General features: G+C 42.8%; 1 pseudogene; it reads right to left on the minus strand.

Annotated features, from left to right (window-relative positions):
- Window positions 1-633: 633 nt before the first annotated feature.
- LOC125394214 (protein ZAR1-like pseudogene) lies at window positions 634-3,717 on the minus strand (annotated as a pseudogene).
- Between the last annotated feature and the right edge of the window lie 13,777 nt (window positions 3,718-17,494).

Consider the following 17,494-nt stretch of genomic DNA (forward strand, 5'->3'; position numbering starts at 1 on the left):
CACACACACACACACACACAAACATGGTATGCATTAAGAGTGAGGTGACCATGCTATAAGATCAATTCCTAATGTTTGTCATTTGTACACATTCTGGAATTCCTAGGGAGGGGCCGGAGATGTCAGTCAGTTACTGGTGTGCTTGCTTAGCAAGAGCAAGGCCTCAGATTCAGTCCTTAGCATCAAATAGAAATGGGCCATGGTTGCAGTAGGATCCCAGTGTCGGGAGTTCATGGTTATCCTTGGCCACAGAGCACTTTTGAGGCCAGTCTGGGCCACATGAGTTAAACTTTGACTGCAAACAAACAGATTCCTGGAGAGAAGCTGTTCTACAGCCCACACTCAGTCCACTCTAATCTTAACTTGATGCTGACGTCATGGTAACTGTTGCTCTACGGCCCATCAACCAATAATATATACAACTAATATAAATCAGTTGATTTTTAAGATTGTGGTATATATGCACAATAGATTACTATTCATCCTTTAAAAGGAGACAGATACTACTGTGGAAGCATGAATGAGCCCATAACATATTGTGCTAGATGAAATAAGCTAGGCACAGAAAAAAACACCACACCACGTCACTTATTTGTGTGTTCTTTTTTGGTGTGTGTGTGTGTGTGGGAGGATTTATTTCATGTTATATCTTGTAGTCCATCCTGCCAAGGCAGGAACCTGGAGGCAGGAACCTGAAGGTAGGAACTGGAGGCAGTAACCTAAGGGCAGGAACTGGCATTGGATTGCTTCTGCTTGGTAAGAATTAAATTTCTTTTGGCACTTGCAACAGAGTTGTTTGATATAAACTTCATCGGTACCAGAGGTGGCCCGCACAGAAGCATTCTCCTATCTGGTTACAATCTTTACAGTGAAAATAGCTGTATTTGGTTTCCCAAACAGGTTGATTTTCCTGTTCTGAGAGCCGGGGGCATCTTTCTCCTGGTTTTCCTTCATCTGTGGGAGTTTCTCCTGCTTGTCACTATCTGACCTCATTGTAAGCGGCAGCAGCTGACTGGCCTCTGCAGGTCCTGTAAGCTCTCAGCTTCCTCTGCCTTCCTCATCCTCGGGTAGTTGGATCAAGGCTCTCAGGTAAACTTCTGTGGGCTTCCAGAGGCTGGTTCTGTCCCAGGGGGAGCTGCTGTGCAGAGTCTGAGGCCCCCAGGGAACATTGTACCTTGTCCGCCCGAAGGCTCACCTGCACACCCACCTCCTTAGGGTTGGTCTTGCATGGCTGTTGTTATCATTCAGGCAAACACTACCTGTGTTCTTAAAACACTGAGATCATTGAAGCAGATAATGCAATGGCGGTTACCAGAAACTGGAGTATGGTGGAAGTGGGAAGACGGTAGTCAAAGGCTACACGTGTTTCAGCAAGCCAAGAGGAGTAAACCCCAAGTATTTGAGGAGATGGACATTTTGATGAATTTGACTCAATCATGCTCTTGTATGACAGATTAAAGATTTACTTTGTACCTATAAATACATAATTATAAATTTCCATCATTCAATTAAAAATAAATTTGGGGCTAGAGAGAGGGCTCAGCATTTAAGAACCTTGACTACTCTTCCAGAGGACCAGGGTTTGAGCCCCAGGACCCACATGGCAATTCACAAGTTTCAAGGGCTCTGCCCCCCCTCTTCTGGCCTCCTTGAGTATTGCAAGCGTGTGCTTCACAGAAATGCTGGCAAACACTCATTTGTGTAAAGTAAAATAAAGTAAAAACTTAAAAAACACATATCGCTCTTGCAGAAACCCTAAGCTGAATTTTCAACACCCATGTCAGGTAGTTCACAGTCACCTGAAACTCCTGTTCCAGAGAGTGTGATGTGCCCCGCTGAACACCTGTTTACACCTGTTTCTCTCTCTCTCTCTCTCTCTCTCTCTCTCTCTCTCTCTCTCTCTCCTTCCATTCATCCATCTATCCATCTATCCATCTGTCTGTCTATCTATCTATCTATCCATCCATCCATCCATCCATCCATCCATCGATCGATCTACCTACCTACCTACCTACCTACCTACCTACCTACCTACCTACCTATTATATATATAAACTAAAGCTAACAAAAAATAAATCTTAAAATAAATATATGGGCGTTGATCTTTTGTAGCTGCGACAGAATTTCTGACATAAACAGCATAAGGGAGGAAATATTTTATTATCTCTTGTTTCCAGAAGTTTGGGCCCTTGGAGGGAAGGGATATGCTATGAAGCTGATCACTCACTTCCTGGCAATGGGGAAGCCAAGACAGGAAGTTCTGTGGTTGTTCAATAAGCCTGTTCATTACAGCCCATTCCCCAGGATCTGAGATGGTGCCACTCACATTTAGTGTGGGTCTTCCCAGCTTGTACTGGATAGTTTGATGTCAGTTTAACACAAGCTTAAGTCTTCTGAAGGGAAGGAGCAAGGAACCTCAAGTAAGAAATTGCCTCTGTAAGATCTGGCTGCAGGCAAGCCTGTAGGGCATTTCCTTAATTAGTGATTGATGGGAGCCCAACCCATTGTGGGTAGTGGTGACAGTTCACAAGCAAGTTATGAGGAGCAAGCACCATCCATGGCCCCTGCATCAGTTCCTGCCTCCAGGTTCCTGCCCTGTTTGAGTTCCTGCCCTGACTACTTTCGATGATGAGCAATGATGTGGAAACATAAGCCAAATAAGCCCTTTCCTCCCCAAGTTGCTTTGGCCATGGTGTTTCATCTCAGGAATAGCCACCCTGACCAAGATACCACTTCAGTCAATCCTCTCTGTGTAGCCCTTGATGCCTGGAACTCACTATGTAGGACAGGCTGCCCCCAAACTCACACTGCCTCTGCCTCCTGAGGGCTGGGATTAAAAGTGTGCTCCACCACAACTGGCAATCTCTTTTACATATATACAATGCAGCTCTAGCTTTATTATAGCCTTACTCACAAGCAGGGTAGGTCAGCACCCACATCACATTAAGTAATCCAGACTGTTTGGGGAACCAAACAACACAGAACAGGGAGACAGAGGAGGAGAAGGGAAGGAAGACAGGAGAGAGGAGGGGGGGGGAGACAGAGATGGAAGACAGAGATGGGGGAGAAGAGGTGAGAAAGACAGAGAGAGGGAGAGAGGGGAGAAGGAAAATAGAGAGAGGGAAGAGAGAAGAAGGAAGATGGACAGACAGAGAGGGGAGAAGAGAGGAGGTGGAGGAGGGAGCGAGATGGAAGACCGAGAGAGCCTATGAAAACAGCAGGGTTGTGCAGAGAATGAATAGGTGGGGAAGGGAAGCCCATGAGCTGGGGAAGTTAGGGCAGTGGAGGATCTAAGAACTAGGAGGCTGGTGTGGATTCTGAAATGTGTAACAGGTGCTTGCGGTACTCATGGAGCCCAGAGGCCAGCAGTGCTTCCGTAGGCTAATAAGTACTACAGATAGCCATGTGTCTCTTCTGCCTTTTGGAATTTAGGGTAATGGGGTTTCTTTTGGACCTGACAAATACCGCATCCCTTCAAGAATTCTGTTACTACTTAAACTGTAAAATGAAGTCTTCAGTTTTAATCCATCTCTTTCAATAGATTGAAAATGCTTAGCTGAAGAGAATATCCCCTGCACATTTTTTAAGAAGGCTCCAGCCACGGCTCCTGTGAGCGAACTGTACTCACTCCTTACCGTGTAGTCTTTGCTTCCTCAGCATCTCGCACAGTCGCTGCTGAGTTACCCGTAGTGGAGTCGGCGACTCAACACCTCCCATCACGTCTCCTCATCGTTAAATCAAAGCGACATTTAACTTGAAGCTTTCACCTGCTTATACCCTGAGCTCTCTTCAGTGAGACAGGCATTTGGGAGAGCTGAGCTGCAGGACAGTCCCCAATGGCTGGATTTAACGTGGTATCAGAGACTCTGGAAAAGAGGCAGAAGAAGCCAAGTCCATGGTAGGTGGGTAACTGGGTAAGACATGGAAAACACGGAAAGCTGGGATGAGAAGGAAACGGGAACCACACCAGAGGGTTGGAGTGACGTAGCCTAGAACAGTATCTGTATACTGGAGATTGCTGACAGTACGTTTTATTATGATATGCACTAGATTCATCTGAGAAGAGGAAACTTCAGTTGAGAAAATGCCCATCAGATTGGCCTGTAGGCGTGTCCGTGGAGCATTTTATTCATTAATGGTGGATGTGGGAGGGCCGAGTGAGGCCTGTGCTATCCCTAGACAAGTCCTGGTGTGTATAGAAAACATGTAAACGGAGACTGCTCGTTTGTTTCCCAGCTGCCCAAACATGAATAATCACACAGAAACTTTATTAATTGCAACACTGTTTGGCCAATGGCTCAAGTGTATTCCTAGCTAGCTCTTATATCTTAAATTAACTAATTTCTATTAATCTGTGTATTGCCGTGAGTCTGTGGCTTACTGGTAAAAGTTCTGGGCATCTTGCTCTTTCAGCAGATACATGACATCTCTTTGACTTTGCCTACTCTCTCTCTCTCTCTCTGTTTCTGTTCAGATTACTCTGCTAGGCCATTGGCCAAAAAAGCTTTATTCATCAGTCAATAAAGTAACACATATACAGAAGGACATCCCACATCACAAGCAGGCTGAACAAGCCATGTGGAGCAAGACAGGGAGCAGCAATTCTCCACCGTGTCTGCCTCAGTTCCTGCTTCCGGGTTCCTGCCTTGGCTTCCCTCAGTGATGGGGTGTGACCTCTATCTCTAAGCTGAAATAAGCCCCTTCCTCCCCAGGTTGGTATTGCTCAGTGTTTCATCATAGCAACTGATGGCAAATTGGGACAGAGGGGACCACAGTGTTAACTCTGGCTGGAAAGATGGCTCTGAAGTGCTCTAGACCGGCATCTCAAAGACCATGTTTACAGGCAGCCTGGGCAGAGAATCAGGGCGCTGATCAAGGGTGCTGGTAAGAATACATCACCTTCTCTCTATCTGAAACCGACCGCTCACTATTAAAAGTGCAATGGATCAGGAAGACCCTCCAGTCCACATGTTCATATACATCTGTAAGTTATTCACATGTCTTAACAATAGAGGTGTCAACAGTCAGATGGAAGTATCAGGGAACTCTGACCAGGAAAAACCTATCTTTTGTATCTATCATATTCTATCTGTTCAAGAAAATTTCAAATTGAGAGCATTGGGGAATGACCCCCAGAAAACACAAGGTCCACAGTTTTCAGGTAAGGAAACAGAGAAAGGTGCTCCCTGTCATTCTGTTCCATTTTGTAAGATTCCTCAGTGCTTGAAAGCTGCTCACCCTACATCATGTGATTCTAAAATTTTAATTAAATTGGATTCTAATAATTTATTTGATCATTACTATGTAGACTATTTTAATATCAAGAAAATGATGTAGCTGATAGTTAGCTTTGGTATCTTTAAGCCAGATATAAATTTTTAAAAATATTTACTTATTTTTATTATACGTATTTGCCTCCTTCTTGTGTGTACATGCACCGTGTGTGCAGTACCTACAGAGTCCAGAAGAGGGCATCGGATCTCTTGGAACTAGAGTTACAGATGATTGAGAGGTACCATGTGAGTTGTGGGAACCGACCCTGGATCCTCTGGAAGAACAGCCAGTGCTCTTAACCACTGAGTTATCTCTCCAGCCCTTAGGTCTTTCTTTTCTATGTACTCATTCAGTGTTATACATTTCCCTCCTAGTTTTGTTGTTACTGAATTCCACACATTTTGATGAGTTGCCTTTTTCTTTAATGTAAAATCTAAGGGTTACTCAGGTCCCTTTCTGTCGCTGACGCTTAGTCCAAATTTACCTTAGTCTGAGAGACAGTGAGTGTATTATAATCCTTATAATCCTTTTATTTTCTAAGATCCTTTTGTGGCCCAGAATATGGTCTACTTTGGCAAATGTTCATTGTGAACTTGGGAGTCATGCGTAACATGCTGTTGGATAAATTCACCTCTAGATATCCACCGAGCTAGTTGATTGATGGTGCAGCTGAATTCTGTTTTAGTACAATGTCTTTTTTTTTTTTTTTTTTTAAGGTAGAGGCCTTTTAGTGTGTCCTGTACGACAGCATGCACTGGTACAGGATACTGCTGTGGGTAGGTGTTGATAAGGTATGCCTGGGACATACCCTGAGTTCTCAGGCTTTTAGCAATCTCGGCTTGAGCTTCCTGCAGCTTCCATAGCACCCTTGAGTTGGCATTTTCCTTCCTCCTGGCCACTCAGACTCAGATAAAACCTGCACAAGGCAGTTTCTCCAGAGGGGAGGCCATATTAAGAACAGAATTAGCTAAGAAACGATTCTTTTCCCCAAACTGGAAATATGAATGAATTTTTCCTCAAACATTTACAGTAAGGATCAGATGAAGCTTTCAGAAATAAAAGGGACAGTTGTGTCAGGCTGTACTGTGGCTGGTCTTTTCAGTGTTCAGAATGTGTCCCTGAGCCTGCAGTGAGCAATAGGTTGGCTCCAAAAATACTATACAACAACATTCATTTATTACTCTTGGTCCATTTGAACAGCCCTGATGTTCTAGACTGGCAAACGGCATAGTTGTGGCTGTTTGTACCATCTGACGTGGTAAGCACCTCATGCTCCTGTGGTCTGAGGTGGAAAAGCACACACGGAAGCAACCTGGGATTTGAACTTCGCAGGGTGGAGAGTTGCTGCCTGCCAGCCGCGTACCACTGGGGAAGCCTTCACACTCCTGCACACAGTGGACGTATTAGTAACATGTCTGCCACAGGTTAGTAACCTGTCTGCCACAGGTTAACAGGGTTGTTATTTTAGAGAAGACAGAAAATATATTTTGAGCTCCGGAAACTCTAGTCTACTTAACATTAGCTCTAGGACTACAGTCTAATGTTTCTTTGGCTGTCCTGGAATTCGGTCCGTTGACCAGGCTGGCCTTGAACTCACAGACCTCTGTTTGCCTTTGCCTCCCAATTGCCAGGATTAAAGGCGTGCATCACTACTGCCCGGCTTAGAGTCTGATTCTGAAGGAATTTTCTAATACTAATAGATAGAAAACTCAAACCCAAACATAGAAGGGGAGTTTATTGGTTCCCACGACTCCAGATTGAAGAGGAGTGTCTGTTGTAGGAGACGTTGTCCTCGGGTCCCACTGTCTGTCCTTTCAGCCCTCTTGCCTTCCCGCGGCTCCATCTTACCACGGACCATGCCAGTCCCGTATCAGCTGCTGGAGACAATGGGCCGTTCTGCTAAGAATGAATTTCTTTCTAGTAGTTTCTCTGTAAACCACAGGGTTCGCCCTAATTGGACCCAGTTAGATAGCATGCTCATTTCTATAATGAACTGGTTAAAATGACTGACTCAACATGAGTCCCAGGAGCCTTCTCCAGGGCCTGGTGGCATAGCATTGTGGGACACAGAACCCAGAAAAGAGAAGCAGGCACTGGGGGGAAAAAGCCGTTTCACGAGGGACACTCAGTGTTTCTGAGATGATGCCATTGATTCCGAGTATGCTGGGCCCAGGAGAAAAAGCGTTCACAGAAGAAACTGCCTGTTGGGTTTTAGTCATCTTCTCCTTCTTCTTGTTTGTCTGAAGCTCATAATTATAACGTGCAGTGCATCTCTCCTCCCCTCTGGCAGCTGGCTGCTCGCATCTGTTTTGAGTTGAGTGATGTATAGGAAAACCACATTCTCCTGGGGAGGGAACGTGGCGAGCCTCTCTCCCTGGGTCTGCTGAGCACATTCTTACTTTGAGCTTGAGGGGAAGATTTATACATGACCCCAGCCAGCATTCACCCTGAAACTGCAGAAGATTTAATGTTTCATTGTTCTAAAGCGCTTTTCCACGGCTAAACGGAACGTTCTATGCTCACAAAGCTATTCCCATGCACATAGACTTGGCACGCTACAGCAGTAGTGTGGGTGAAATTATATTTTTTTAAAGCTAATTTTATGTCTATTTGCTTACTTTAACAGTAGTGCTAAATGAAGCAAATTAAAACTTAAGTAACATTGATTCTCTGAATCCTGTTAAAGAACAGCCACAGGTAGGTACTCCTATTTTTAAGGATTGGTTCTACAGGGTCAGGGAGAACAATCCACTTCTTAAAAAATGTTCTCTCATATATTACAGAGCACCAAATCAAATCAAATCAAATCAAATCTCTTGCTCCTTTTTTTTTTTTTTTGAAGGAGACAGAGCATTAATAAACTTCCCCAACTGGTCAAAATACAGAGAAGAGCTGTCCTTGAGATGCCCAGCTCCAACACAGCCTCTACTGTGTCCTGTGTATATGACAATGAAGCTGTACCTGTGAAAAAAAATCAACAATGGTCTCCCAAACAAGGCCCACACAATGTCAAGAGCCAACTTGCCCAAGTGGATGGGGGAAATCCCATGATTCCTGCCCCTCCTTGAAGAGCCACAGGCAACGAATGGCTGACGAGAGAGGTATAGACGGTACTCTCCAGGGACAGGACCCCTGACAGATCAGCCAGTCCCAAGGGGTCAGCCCTAAACTCACGTCCACGTAAATAGACTCAGCAGGTTGTATTTATTCATCCCTGGGTGTATGCGTCTGTGGTTGACAGTAATCGAAGCAGAAGAGGTCATGATTTTAAGAGGGACTGGGGGAGACCCAGGAGGAATATTATAGGTGCAAGAGGGAGAGGGTAGAAAGGATAGCTCACGTATAAAATTCTCAAAATGTTTTTAAAATTTAGTTAGAAATAAGATTGTTGAGAAAGAGTGAATTTTAAAAAGAAGTTGGGAAGGAGTCTCCTTAGAGTCGTAGGTTGCGTGTCAGTCTCATAGAAAGAAGTTGGGGCATCTGTGTCTTCCTCTACTTTAGACTCTGTGATTATTGATAAACGTGAAAACAGGTGGATGACTTGACTACTGAGGATGTTGTACTTCTGTACCATGGGTTTTCAAAAATACTGTGGAAGACTTTCAGATTTTATTTTCATTTTTGTTAGATTTTTATTTTGACTGTGTTGTTTCAATAGTAAGTGTTGTTTTGGTTTTATTAAAGATCTGTGAATAAATCAATAGCCAGTTGAATGATAGAGGCTCTTTTTTTTTTCATAGAGATGTGACCTTTCCCTTTTTCTGTTACTGCTTGGTTTCCATCACTCGGTTTTTCCATCAGGACCAGAGGTTAATAAAAAGGTGGATTTGCTTTGCTGTCAGTAACTAATGCCTGCTGAAATGGCAAGGCAGGGTGACGACTGCTCAGGTGTCTGATTACTGGGACAGTCGATGACGCCCACAGGGGACGGTCCCCTTCCACAGTCTGCCAGATGGGCTGGCAAAATGAGAAAACAACTGTAAAGTTCTCTTGAATACCCCTCCTAACCCATGATGTACAGGACTGGGTGCTCTGGGTACTGCTGTCTACTAGCCTGGCTCCACCGTGTAGGATTAATAGATTTTCCCCACAATTTTGTTCTCATCTTACAGTGTATTTCAACCCCCAAGCCTACAGGTGGCATGAAAGGAGTCATAGGTTCAGTGTTTAGAAGGGTGCTGGTGACACCTGGTCCTTTGTGAATGGTCACTGTGGTTACAGAATGGAGTGAAGCCAAGCAAGAAGGAGCCAGGACTCTGGGCTCGATCATGCTTGATTTGTCATGGTTTTCCCTCCAGTTGAGCCCGTAACTCTACCTAGACCACAATTCTTCCCTTTGTGAATTTAGGGCAGTAACAGCTGTGATGTCAGAGGGTTTTAATTTAAATGAGATACTATATGCAAAACACTGAAAGCAATGCCCAACACGTGGAATCACCACATAAATGAAGCATGGTTATTGTAGATAGCATCTGGGTTCCATTACGAGCCCCCAGAGCATATAGAAGACGTTTACGTACTCAGTTTTCATCAGTTCTGTGGACAACTGGGCGTTGTCTTTGAATCAGCTATGCTCTATTTTCCTTTAAATTTCATTATCCAGTACTATGATAAGTGGTTAAATACAAATACCAAATACAAGTAAAATTACATGTTCTGATTGGGAGATGAGGGTCAGGGAACTAATACTGAAGGGATGGGTCTTATGGATTATAGGATGGGGGGGAGGGTATTGGAGAATCTTGGCTCAGAGCAGAACATTCTGACTTGGGTCACACCCTCTTCAGGGTGGGACAGTCACCAGTGTTTGTATAGTGTGCAACAGAGGCTTCTCTTCTGCCATCCCCGGGCTATGCATCTGGTACCAAAGGGCCTGAGAAGAAAATACTACTATTGAATTGGTGGGAACACAGCTGACCAGGTCACCACACTTGGTTCCAGAGCACTTGAAGAAGGCTCTTACTTTCTTTCCTCTGATGGTTGTGTAGCACTGGTATTGAAAAAATGACGTCCTTACTGGAGAGATCTTGGACAAAACGAAATTCTGTCAAACTGCAAAGCAGAGGCAGGATGAAAGTGCTGGAATAACATAAGGCCAGGACAGCAAGACAGAGACCAAGGAGTGATCTGGTCCAGTCATTCACCACCACGGCTTCCCAGTCTATAAAGTTACCTGGACCTGGGCTGTTCTGCACACCTTAGGTGACAGAGACATCTCAGCCATCATCTCGCCCTTTGAGACAACAGGCCCAACAGCCCCATTTTGCAGGAGAATAGTTTTCACCCCAGAAAAATGTCTTACAAAAAACAACATGCCTTTTCATCTGGCAGGAAAGTGAGGTTAGGTGGGAACTTAAATTTACCATAGATGTTAGGAGGATTGAAAACATCTATCTATCTATCTATCTATCTATCTATCTATCTATCTATCTATCTATCTATCTATCATCTATCAATCATCTATCTATCTACTATCTATCATCTGTCTATCTATCTATCTATCTATCTATCTATCTATCTATCTATCATCTATCAATCATCTATCTATCTACTATCTATCATCTGTCTATCTCTATCTATCTATCTATCTATCTATCTATCTATCTATCTATCATGTAGCTAGCTAGATAAAAAAATTAGGCACTCGATGAAAACTATGGAAACAAAAAGACATGTGATATATAGAAAGCAAATGGGAAATGTCAGGCATAAGTTCAAACACACTAATAAAGACAGTAAATGTGAGCGAGTACCATGTGAGGCAGTGGATAAAAACATGGAGCAGAAAGCTGTGAATAAGAATCACACTACGGTGACTCAAAGACAGGAAAGTCAGCTCATAGGTACAGCTGCCCGGCTGTGTCCTGAAAACATTGCGTCTTTCTATCGTCCACCTCTCCTGGCTCTTGCCTCCCCCAACAACGATTCCTGAGCCTTGGGAGGAGGGGGTGTGATATTCTCCGCACCTTGATTATATCACTGCCCTTCCCTTATCTTTATAAAGCCCACATCTTGTGTTGATTTCATGTAACTACAGTGGCTTTGCTAGCTATAATGCTTAAGCAAATGCAAGTTTAACCTCTGAGAGTATCTCTCAACTTCAACTTAAAATTAACCTTTAAAGACATTTCTCACCAGGTGGTGGCACACACCTTTAATCCTAGCACTCGGGAGGACAGAGGCAGGCGGATCTCTGAAGCCAGCCTGGTCTACAGAGTGAGTTCCAGGACAGTCAGGGCTACCCAGAGAAACCCTGTCTCGGGGGAAAAAAAAGTCAAAACCAAACCAAACCAAAACAAGACCCCTGTGTGTCTCCTTAAGAAGTTATAGTATTGTTTAGAGCTACTTAACCCCAGAGTAATGCAGGGTGGCTGAGACTTTCCTTAGGACAATCCTAAATCTGATAGACTGAAATCACTGCAAATTAATCGGTGGTCACGCCACTCTCTCGTCCTAAGTAGATGACCTTCGTAAATTACATGGGCCATTACCTCACTCATTCCACTGTACTTGCTTCTGGACTCATCCATGGGCGGTGCTTTGAGCAGCTGCTCATCACTGGATGCTTAGGTGATTGTTGATCTTGCAGACAGCTGTTGTCCTCATTTAATGACTCTGCAAGCAGCGCAGTAACTCTTCCTGCCACTGGCTTGTGTCTGTGTCTATCTCGCACACACAAATTTATGAGCATGAGGAAAGTGCCTTCTTCAAAAGATTAAGCCAAATGAAGGGAAATCCTGCTGTAAGGAGATAGGAAAATATTGCACATAGGATCATAATATAGTTATGAAATAATGAGAATTTTGCAGAAGGAAATGAATAAAAGCACTGTCTAAATATTTCTTGGACAATGGTTAAATTTAAATCGGAATTTAATATTTCTTTACCAGAATCTTTAATTTTAGAAGCTGTTGGAAAGATAGTCAACCAGAAGCTATTTGCTAAGACATTACAATTTTTGTGGGCTCCAAATAAATAGATATTAAGATGTCTAGACTAATCACTCTTTATGGAGATGAAAGCTTTGAATGTTCTTCCCAAGTGACCTGAAGCAAATAGAGGAGATAGTCAGGATCCAAGTAAACAGAACTTCAGACCACTGACACAGTAATGTCCTTCCACAGCAGGAGACAGGCAGCAAGTCCATGTCTTGGGAGCAGGGACATTGGTGTCTTCCCTTCTGCACTGTTTCCAAAGAAATTTGTATGAAGCTGCTTGAGGGGAGATATACAGCAAGAGCTGTGCTGGTTTTCAGCATGACAAAGCCAGTTTCAGAGTGGAGATCAGGCAGCCCTGTGACCCTTTGCTATGACACAGGACCTCAGTGTGTGCAGATCCACAGGGCCCACATGGACTTTGTGGTTAAAGAGAACAGAGGTAATTATAAAGCTCAATTTTCTTTTTAAGAAGCTTATTTATTTTATGCAATAATGTGTGCTTGCCTGCAAGTATATCTGTGCCCCACATGTGTGCAATGCCCACAGAGGCCAGAAGAGGGCATCAGATCCCCTGTAACTGAATTATAGGTGATTGTGAGCTGCCACGTGGGTTTGGGGACTCAAACTTAGATTCTCTTCAAGGACAGCCATTGCTCTTAACTGCTCAATAAGCTCTCCAGCGCCCATAAAGTTTAGTTTTCATAAATAAAAGTATTTACTGTTCAGGTGTCTTTACTCATATCCCCGAGGTCTTAATTCTGTGGGTAGTTTTCAGGGACCATTTCTCTTCCAGGGTCTGATTTTTAAAGATTCAGGGTCTGATCAATAGTCTCTTGATTATTTTATACTTAACCCGGGTGACTAGTAATACTGAAACTGTACCCTTTATGATGTCATAATAGAACAAACCCCAAATTCCAGGAGATGAATAAAACTGTGGTTTACGGTAGCTGATGTGTTCATCGGAATGTGGCAATTCCCAAGGAAGTTTTTGTCCTTCTTTCTCTACCCGATGGTAGACTCTGGCTGCTCCTGTTTGGGGAACTGCCATCTGAATTTGTGAAGTGCTGATGACAGAGTAGGTGGAGAATGAGTGGGTGACCTGAATACACGTTCATGGGCCTGAATCCCATCACTTCCTTGTCCTTAGCTGGAGTGAATCCCAGGACTCTACCAAGTAGCCAGGTGGCTGTGTGTTGGAAAATCTATGGACGTTACATAAACAATAATGGGCTCTGTCAATTTCCATGACACCTCAGCAAAATATTTACAAAGTAATTTGGCTAGTCCTATTATCACACCAATTAAACATTTAACAAATTTGAAAGACTGTATTTTTTATCTAAGTATATGGTGTTTTGCTTACATGTTTGTATCTGTACCACATGCATGCAGCGCTCACTGAGGCCAGAAGGTGGCATCAGATTTAATAGAGCTGGAGTTATAGATGGCTGTGGGCACCAAATGGTGCTAGGGACTGATTCTGGGTCCTCCTCAAGAGCATCCGGTTCTCTTCACTGCTGAAACCATCTCTCCAGTCCCATCATTTTAGATTTTATAGTGTTATAATACATTTCAATAACTGGTGTGAAAAAACCTCTCTCCCTCTTTTAAACAAAACCAGCTTTGCCTTTAAAAAAAATGTATTTTTTATTCTAGATAAAACCCAAAAATCCTTTGGGAGAATTTAAAATTCTTTCAAGAAATTTTTCTGACATCTTTACTGAATAAAATAAAAATGTTACATTAATTTAGGAAGAATTGATATTTGATAATCTTGCCCTTTTGGTATAGAAACGGGACTGGTTCTAATTCCTATATCAATAAAGATTAATTTTATTTAAGAATTCAAGTAATTATAAATAGGTATTTTAGTTTTATAGCTGTCTCTTTTGAATGACATTTCTTCCCTCTATTGTCTTACATTTAATTATGAGAGTGGAAATGTTTCTTTGAAAAATAAGCTAGACAAAGCAAATTGGAAAGTTTATCACAAAAATGCATTTAAGAACTCAGTAGCATGCTGACTGCGCAGGCACAAAGAACTGACTCAGAATCCCAGGACCCATGTGCCATCGTGAGCACAGCAGCACATGTCTGGAGTCCCCGCTGGGGGCAGAGTGGGGGCGGTGACAGAGACAAGAGATGCCTGAACATCAGCCAGCCAAGCCAAACAGATGAGCTGTGGCCTCAGTGAGAGACCCAGTCAAAAAAAACAAAGACAGGCAGCTGTGTGGTTTGAATGAGAACACCCCTCCCAGATGTGAAGACTTGGTCACTAGGGTATGACACTACCATGCACACTTCTCCTTAAAAGAATGAGAACATAAAGAAAGAAATGGGCACAAAAGAAAAATTTAATTTTCTATAAAATGATTTAAAGTCAGTAGCAAATATCACCTACCAAATTGAAAACCAAATAACATGATTAAATTTCTAGATTAAAATAGAATTTTGAAACACATTTCTGATGAAATTGGAACACAAAGGAATCAGAAAGCAAGAAGATAATGAACATGAAGTGAATTAGATGGCACCCAAAGCCGTTCCCTCTCTAAGACTGGACTGCATGGTCTTCAGGCTAATATTAGCAAACTCTCATGTTACACACAACCAACACTATCTCGTACTAAGTTGTCAAAGCAATGAGTAAGAGAGTCTGAACTGTCTCTCCTGAGGCTGGAAAAACATGCATGTTGAGCTCCAAGTACAGAAAAGACAAAGGAAACAACAGGGTGGCTTTAAGCATGATTTAGAGATGGACAATGTGTAACACAACCCCAAATATCGAGCTACCAACTTTTGAAAGTAATTGATTTAGTGCTAACATTTTGATGAGTGATCTAAAGCCTACGATAGGAAAACTATCATCATAAAAGTGCACGGAAATGAACGGACAACTCCCCAGCTCTCTCTCCACATCATGTAGAAACATGGTGCTTCTGAATGAAGGGAAAGCAGACATAATTCAAATTAATGTAATGAGTTACCAAAGAGCTGTCTTAATACATTTCTGCAAAACAACAGCAGTATGAATAACTTCTTAGTATGTGGCAAATCCTTTGCAATCAGCTCTTCTCCACTGTTTTATATATTGTGGAGAAAGACGGAGTGTTTAGATGATTGATCGTGAAAACTGAAGTTTTGTTTGGAGCACCATGTGTTCTTGATAAAGGAATACAGAAAAAATTGTATGACATTTGTTAAATATGCAAAAGCAAAAATTCCTTCCATTAACAAAATTACTTCCATACCAACTGTTGATGTGGCTAAAATTTATCAGTACTTATATCTTTAAAAATGAAAAATGTCAACAAGCAAACAAGCAAACCTATTATCTAATTCAGACATACATTTATAATAATTTACTTTAAACATGAAGTTGCTTATATGGTACTCCCTGATGGCTAGCTTTCATAGTTCTTGAAGGTTCCATGCAGGCTATTGGGTAGAAAATCATCAGTCTTTCCTATTAAATCCTGAATACTGCAATAATGACCGGCATGGTAAGATAGGGCGATGGGTGCGATAGTGGCACAGATGGCAAAGGGGTAACAACTGCTTCCTGATTGGGGAAACTCATGCCTGGTACTGCAGATCTGGCCAAGAACTCATGACTGGGGAGCTCACAGGACCCAGGGGTGAACTTACTGTGAACAATTATTTTGCTAAATGGACATGACACCCAATTACACCCTACATTCATCAGAGAAGTTTCATTATGCGACAGATGGTGCTTAACTCACGCTGGTCAAAGTACAGAGAATAAGTGTCTGTGGAATATGCAGCTATGCGCACGATGTCTCTATCACACCCCTCCCCAAAAAGTTCAGAGACAAGCCCGGAAGAAGGGGTAGAAAGATTGTAAGGGCCAGGGGGTCAGGGAGCACCAGAGCAGAACAGTGCAGTCTTCGGGATGTGACAGGACCCTGCACTCATGAACCCAGACTACCTGCAGGAGATTGAGGCAACCAACATCTCAGCATCAATGGGGAAGGTTTAGGAGCCCCTATCCATAGCCAAGGTAATGGCTTCTGGGGGAGGAAGAGTCAGTTTCCTCTAGAAGTGTGGTTCCTGAGCATGCTCCAGCGGATGACCCAAACTAAAGTAGGTGGGCGGCATTAACTGAACTCAGAAAGTTATTTAAAGAACAAAACAAAGCAAAAAAGAGGTAATAAAGTGGTAGACAGGAATGAGGGGATAAGGAATCAATTACAAAGATTTAGGGGGAGAAGAGGGAATAAATATATGGTCAAAATACATTGCATGTATAACATTCTCAAAAATTAATAGAAACTTTCTTTTTAAAAAGTTGCTGATGCAAATCTGTAATGTTGTTTTGATGATTTGAGTTGATAAATTTAAAAAAAAAAAACAATTCTAAAGAAATGCCTGTTATAAAGCCGCCCTTTGGATGCAGTGCAGTTGCTCTTGCAGCCTCACTTTGAGCTTCAGATTTGCATTCTGGGAAGTCTCCTTAGCTGTGCCACAATGCAATGAACTATCAGACAGAGTGCAGGCAATCGGGGCACCAGGGCCTGAGTGTTCCTATTGCCCGAGGCACTCCCGAGCTACTCAGAAGAAAGTGGACCTAAAATTAACCACAGACGTCGTCTGTCAAGGTTGTCCAGTCAGGTTAATTATTCCAGACCGAGAAAGAGAAACAGAATTCAGTTCCTTGGAGTCAGTAATACTCCGGGAATAAAACCGCAAAGTGGGAGAAGTGGCTCTCTGTCTTGTCTCCGCTGTCGAAGGGCGACCTCCTGGCTCCCTTTAAAGGTTGACCAAACACTTGCCCTTTACAGTGAGTGATGCATTTTTAGTACAAGATGATCAGGGGTGACTTGGCTCAAGACAACCAGTCTTTTCATGAGTGTAAAACCAGGCAGAAAACGAGCATTCCTCCACTTCTTTGATTTGAGTTGAGTGCTTTCAATTATACCCAGAGTCTGATTGCACATTTAATAACCTCATTACTTAGTGTAAAAGTTCAAAAATTGAGTTATTAACTTGATGAAATTGAACTAAGGTAAACATTTCAGTTAAAAATGAACTTGGCTTGGAACTATTAAGAACTAAAGCGTAATTACGAAATTATGACAATAATATAGCAAAGCTGGATGCATGTCTTGGGAATATGGGGTTATGACGTGTCCAGGTTGGAAGGGTTTCTGGGATCCCTGCCTTTCAACTGTGCTATGCTTTAATTGGTTCCACTGTGGCATTTAGCATTTGCAGCGGCCCATGGAGAGAGGTGACTTTGTCTCTAACATGGGAACCTC

The sequence above is a fragment of the Myodes glareolus genome, chromosome 20, assembly GCF_982192425.1.
Source record: "Myodes glareolus chromosome 20, mMyoGla1.1, whole genome shotgun sequence".
NCBI classification, from domain to species: domain Eukaryota; kingdom Metazoa; phylum Chordata; class Mammalia; order Rodentia; family Cricetidae; genus Myodes; species Myodes glareolus.